The sequence below is a fragment of the Notechis scutatus genome, chromosome 1 (genome assembly GCF_049901735.1).
Source record: "Notechis scutatus isolate UNSWTSFEM ecotype Mainland chromosome 1, rNotScu1.2, whole genome shotgun sequence".
Classification (NCBI taxonomy): Eukaryota; Metazoa; Chordata; class Lepidosauria; order Squamata; family Elapidae; genus Notechis; species Notechis scutatus.
This window is the reverse complement of record NC_142009.1, coordinates 145078706-145085389: the sequence shown is the minus strand read 5'-3', so window position 1 is coordinate 145085389 and position 6684 is coordinate 145078706. Positions and strand designations below refer to the sequence as shown.

General features: G+C 43.4%; 1 pseudogene; it reads left to right on the top strand.

Moving 5' to 3' along the window:
• The first annotated feature begins 838 nt into the window (after nucleotides 1-838).
• On the top strand, nucleotides 839-3260 carry LOC148133032 (uncharacterized; annotated as a pseudogene).
• The last annotated feature ends 3424 nt before the right edge of the window (nucleotides 3261-6684 follow it).

Below are 6684 nucleotides of genomic sequence, written 5' to 3'. Positions count from 1 at the left end.
CGTGTTTCTTGATTTCACATTATTTTAAACTTGGGAGAGGCGCAAAGGAGATGTGGGAGGAGAGAGAGACACACCAGAAACAGAGTTTCCGGAGGAGATCCTCCCTGTTCTTGCTGCACCATCCAGAGGCTGCCAGATGTTCTCCCGGCTGGATGGTGATTTGTTGAAAGAAGGAAGCCCTACAGTGATAGGAGAATGCAAATGGCCTTGCACCAGTGGGTGATCCGTTTGCTGGCTTAAGACAAAGCTGTTCAGCCGTCAGTAGGAGCAGACACAAGTGAGGCAGACAGAAACTGGCAAGACAGAGCAATAGCACTTAGCACTTAGACTTTTATACCACTTCACTGTGCTTTTACAGCCCTCTCTAAGCCGTTTACAGTGTCAGCCTATTGCCCCCAGGAATCTGGGTCCTCATTTTACCAAACTTGGAAAGATGGAAGACTGAGTCAACTTTGAGCCAGTGAGAATCAAACTGCTGGCAGTCGGCAGAATTAGCCTGCCCTACTGCATGTTACCATGGCTTATTTTATGCCAGCATTGTTCTAGGTCAGAATTCTGGGAGTTGAAGTCCACACACCTTAAAATTGATGTGGTTGGGGGGAAAAGCTGTTTTTGTCGACTCAAGGGCAAAGGGCACTTTAACTCCTGAGGGGATAAAATCTTTGTGTTTTATGGTTAGTCAAGTTCTTTTTTTTTTTTTTTTTGTCATTCCTCCTCACTAAATCTGTCTCCACAAATTGGAGGCATTACATGACAAGGCTGAAAGTTAAGTGTTAGGAGCAACGGTAGGCATCGCATTGGACACTGGCCTAATTGAAACAGTGTCCCTCCAGCCTCGATGTATGCCTTGCACATAGAAGATGATTTGCTCAAAGCACTGGCTGCAAATGTGGTGAGGCAGGAATAAAAACAGCACTTAAAAGCCCCAAGGGCCCTACGGTGGGTTTCTGTGACAGCAAAGCCACCAAGAGCATGGCCTACTATGACGTTTCCTTTTTCACTCTCTGCAAAATGTTCAGTGTGTGTGTGTGTGCTGGATGCATAAGGTGTGGTGCGTCATTGCTGATAAACCCAAAGCTAACCAGCAGAACTGCCTGGGTGGCCACTTGGTAGAAAACAAGTAGCTCAGAGGACCAGTGATCATATCAAAATGTCACCCTCAAAAACTTCCAGCAGTCACATACGGTACATGAGGGAATTCAAGGTGAAACCAGTTTCTTAGGAGGAAACCCTTCATGCTGATCAGCTCTCAGAGTTTTTAAAGCAGCAGATACAATCCTGGGAATATAGGTAGTCCTCAACTTACAACCACATTTAAAACACATGTTGTTAAATGGGACCTTTGTTAAATGAGTTTTGCTCCATTTTGTGACCTCTCTTGTCACAGTTGTTCAGTGAATCATTTCAATTGTTAAATTAGTAATATGGTTCTTAAGGGAATCTGGCTTCACTGAGTTTGCTTGTCAGAAGGATCACAAAAGCGGATCACATGACAGCCATAGCCCATAGCACTTAGACTTATATACCGCTTCATGGTACTTTTACAGCTCTCTCTCTAAGCGGTTTACAGATTCAGCCTATTGTCCCCAACAATCTGGGTCCTCATTTTACCCACCTTGGAAAGATGGAAGGCTGAGTCAACCTTGAGCCTGGTGGGATTCGAACTGCCAAATTTCAGGCAGCCGGCTGTCAGCAGAAGTAGCCTGCAGTACTGCACTCTAACCACTGCGCCACCACAGCTCTTATGATCCCCGGACACTGCAGCAATTTTATATGTGAAGCCGCTGCTAAGCCTCTGAATTTGGATTGCATGAGGACTCTACAAGGCCATAAGTGTGAAAAATGGTCATAAGTCAATTTTTTCAGTGCCATTGTAACTTTGAACGGTCACTAAAGGAACTGTTGTAAGTCAAGGACTACATGTAACCAGGACCCAGATAGTCATATGAGGTCAGAAGTATTTGACTTTTTTTCTTCCAGTGCTGAACTTCTATATCTCCCTCTTCCTGTTCGAGAGTGCAACAGATGGCAATCCATACACATATCTGCATTATAGTTCTGAGTAACTCTAGCGGTCAAGAGTAACAGTGAGGGTTATAAATTCACATCAGTTGGAGAATTATAGTTATTGCTCCTACCCTACACACCACTAAACTAGGATTCTCTCATGTTAAATAGGGCCCAGGCTCAAAAATACTGGGTAATATTAGGATTATTAGGCTGTCCTGTATCACAGAGTTGTAAAACACACATTATTTAAGTTTTGAGAGGGATAGGGCCAGGTTTTTAAAAAAACAAATACGATAGAGACTTAACTTGATCCTATCCTTTCTATTTTAATGAACCAACCTGTTTGTTAGATTTATACCCTAACTCTCAAGGTAGCCTACAACGCACAACCGCAACGTGTATGCGATCGTATTAAAAGCAGCTGCGTCCTTTTCACCGATGACGTAAAATGATTTAACACCACTGACAATGCTGCTGCCCTACAAAGCAACCTTGACTATGTGTCAGAATGGTCATGCAATTGGTAACTCCAAATTTCAATTTATAAATGCTCTGTCCTACACATTGGCAATAAAAAAAATCAGAACACCAAATACAAGTTGGGAAGAAGCGATCTTGTACATGACCCTCATTCTGTCAAGGACCTGGGAGTTATCGTTTCAAATGATCTAAGCCCCAGAGCTCACTGTAAGAGCCTTGCCAAAAAGGCATTAAGAGTTGTGAACCTTATTTTGTGAAGCTTCTTCTCTGGTAACACTGAATAGCTAGCTAGGACATACAAAACTTTTGCTAGACCAATTCTTGAATACAGCTCATCTGACTGGAACCCACACTATATATCGGACATTAACACGATTGCGCGGGTTCAGAAGTATCTCTCTAGAAGAGTACTGCACTCCTCTACTCCCAATAGAATTCCCTATGCCTCCAGGCTTGTAATTTTGGGTTTGAACAATCTGGAACTGTGCTGCCTGTGGTTTGATCTAAGCATAGTTCACAAAATTGTCTGCTACAATGTCTTGCCTGTCAACGACTTCTTCAGCTTCCACCACAATAATTCATGGGCAAACAATAGATACAAACTCAAGGTAAACCACTTCAAACTCAATGGCAGAAAATACAACTTCAGCAATAGAGTGGTCAATGCCTAGAACGCCCTACCCGACTCTGTTGTTACACCCTCAACCCCTCACAGCTTCAACCTCAAACTATCTACCGTGAACCTCACCCCATTCCTAAGAGGTCCTTAAAGGGGGCGTGCATAAGCGCACCAGTGTGCCTGTCTTACTGTCCCCATTTATCTGTATTTACTTCCTTTGTTCATGTTTATGTTTATACCTATACTTGTTATCTTGTACATGTTTGACAAACAAATTAAATAAATAAATAAATAAATTAAATAAATAAATAAATAAATAAACGTGCATAACTAGCCACAATGACACCAAAAGGTTGGAAAGGGAAAATGCGTTCTTTCCTACTTTTATCGTGTCCTCCAAGACTGTACAGAACAAAGTTTGTGTGGTGTCATAATGGCACACATTACCTCAACTGCTCTCCTTCTCTGGCACCCATGCTGAAGTGTAATAATGTGCCTTCAAGTCTTGACTTCTGATGACTGGCAGTTTTCTTGGCAAAAGCTTTGGAAATGATTTACTGTTATCTTTGTCCTAGGGCTGAGAGAGAAGGACTAGGCCAAAGTCACCTAGCTGGCTTCATACCTCAGGCAGGACTAGAAATCATAGTCTCTTGGTTTCTAGCCTGGTGCTTTTAATTACTACACCAAACTATGATGTAGTAATTAAAAACTACAAACTACATCAACACCAAAGGACCCTCTTGTTTTAGGGCCAGTATCTTAAAAAAAAAAAGTCTTGTTGGGACATTCAGACTCTAGGCCCCATCTTCCTTGATTGTATTGTAGAAAGTTAGCACCCACCCCTCTCCTAGAAGAATGAAATATTCTAGGAAATATTAAAAAGGCAGAATATCAGGGGTGGGATTCATTTGTTTTAAAATTCTGTGGGCGTTGCTTGGTGGTCATGGATTGGTGGTCATGTGACTGGGTGAGGAACCAAAATAACCCAGATGTCTCCTTCTGGAGACAGTGGGTTAGACTAGATGACCTCTGAGGTCCCTTCCAGCCCTGGATTGCTGTGCTGTTTCAAAGCCTCATCTGGAGCTGTGTCTAGTGTCAGGGTTTGTGGTCCTTCCTTCCTCTCCTTTTTTCCTGCCTATCCATCCATCCATCTCTCATTCACTTTCCCTTCCTTTCCCTCCTTCTCCCTTCCCTCCCTCCCTCCCTTTCTTTCTTTCTTTCTTTCTTCCCTCCCTCCTTCTTTCTTTCTTTCTTTCTTTCTTTCTTTCTTTCTTTCTTTCTTTCTTTCTTTCTTTCGTTCGTTCTTTCTTTCTTTCTTTCTTTCTTTCTTTCTTTCTTCCTTCCTTCCTTCTTTCCTTCCTTCCTTCCTTCCTTCCTTTCTCCCTTCCCCCTTCTTTCTTTCCCCCTGCCCTCCCTCCCTCCTCTTCCTTTCTTCCTTCCCTTCCTTCCTTCCTTCCTTCCTTCCTTCCTTTCTTTCTTTCTTTCTTTCTTTCTTTCTTCTTTCCTTCCTTCCTTCCTTCCTTCCTTCCTTCCTTTCTTCCTTTCTTCTTTCCTTCCTTTCTTCCTTCTTTCCTTCCTTCCTTCCTTCCTTCCTTTCTTTCTCCCTTCCCTCCCTTTCTTTCTTTCCCCCATCCCTCCCTCCCTCTTCCTTCCTTCCTTCCTTCCTTCCTTTCTTTTTCTTTCTTTCTTTCTTTCTTTCTTTCTTTCTTTCTTTCTTTCTTTCTTTCTTTCTTTCTTTCTTTCTTTCTTTCTTTCTTTCTTTCTTCCTTCTTTTCCTTCCTTCCTTCCTTCCTTCCTCCCTTTCTTTCTTTCTTTCTTTCTTTCTTTCTTTCTTTCTTTCTTTCTTTCTTTCTTTCTTTCTTTCTTCTTTCCTTCCTTCCTCCTTCCTTTCTTTCCTTCCTTCCTTCCTTCCTTCCTTCCTTCCTTCCTTCCTTCCTTCCTTCCTTTCTTTCTTTCTCCCTTCCCTCCCTTTCTTTCTTTCTCCTTCCCTCCCCCCTCTTCCCTTCCTTCCTTCCTTCCTTCCTTCCTTCCTTCCTTCCTTCTTCTTCCTTCCTTCCTTCCTTCTTTCTTTCTTTCTTTCCTTCCTTCTTTCTTTCTTTCTTTCTTCCTTCTTTCTTTCCTTCCTTCCTTCCTTCCTTCCTTCCCTCCCTTTCTTTCTTTCCCCCTCCCTCCTCCCTCTTCCTTTCTTCCTTCCTTCCTTTCTCCCTTCCCTCCCTCCCTCTTCCTTTTTCTTCCTTCCTTCCTTCCTTCCTTCCTTCCTTCCTTCCTTCCTTCCTTCCTTCCTTCCTTCCTTCCTTCTTTCTTTCTTTCTTTCTTTCTTTCCTTCTTTCTTCCTTCCTTCCTTCCTTCCTGCCTGCCTGCCTCCCTTCCCTCCCTTTCTTTCTTTCCCCCTTCCCTCCCTCCCTCTTCCTTCCTTCCTTCCTTCCTTCCTTCCTTCCTTCCTTCCTTCCTTCCTTCCTTCCTTCCCTTCCTTCCTTCCTTCCTTCCTTTCCCCCTTGAAGGCTCCCTGGAGCCTCTTGGCAGCCAAAATGGGGAGTGGGAGCCAGCTGGTCATCAGAACTAGCAGTTCACTGAACTGGATGTAAAATTAACATCCGGTTTGCTTAAACCGGCCTGAACTGGCTGAATCCCACCCCTGATTATACCTCCTTGGATGAGAAAAGGAGAAGCTCTTGGAAAGCAGCCCTCCCCTTTGTTAATAGCCCCAGAAAGGCTGGGCCAGCTTATCTACAAAACAAAAGACCTTCACCCTCAGGACATAATAGGATTAGCCCTCTACCCATCTCACCACATGGCTCCTGGGAAGATTGCATCATCCAGCAAAGTTCAACCAAGCCTGGAACTCAAGACAACCTACCAAGTTACCCCTACCTGGCCCCATGGGAGCCTGACAACCAATCAGAATACATTTATTTCACAGGAACAGGAAACAAGTTCAAAGCCCAAGAGAGGGTATAAACCTGTTCTCCCTCTCTCTCACCCATGTGCTCAATTTCCCAGGACCTCAAAACCACGTGGTCCTGTCCACCATTAAACGATCTTTCCAAACAGCCTCGATGTTTCCAGTGTCTTTCTCCCCCACTTGGAACTGAACTCAGATGGACCATTCTTCCAACAGTACTTTATTTTAGGTACTAAACAAAAGTTACATAGCCACCCAACTCACACACAGGTAACTTGAGGAAGCTTACAACACAAAAACATTTCCCACACTGCCATCGTAAGCAAATCCTTTTAATTGATCTCACGGAAGCCTAGGCCTACTCTAAGGCTTCCCTTCCATTTTAAAGGTTAGCTGACAAAAGCAGGCTTTATGAGCGCCCTGGGACCTATCTAGGGAGAGGAATGGAAATCATTGCTCATGCGGATCAGGGTTTCAGCACGCATTCGGGGGCTCTCTTTTCTGGAGACGCTGCTTCTTTGTTCCTCTTTAAGATCAATTAGCAGTATTTATTTTCATTTTAAAGTGCCCCCAAATTAATAAAGAAGGGCATAACATTCAACCGTTGTGGAGTTTCATTGCATTTAATTTCATTTGCTTCTCTGTTCCTGTGCTTTACAATTAGGCTGCAGAT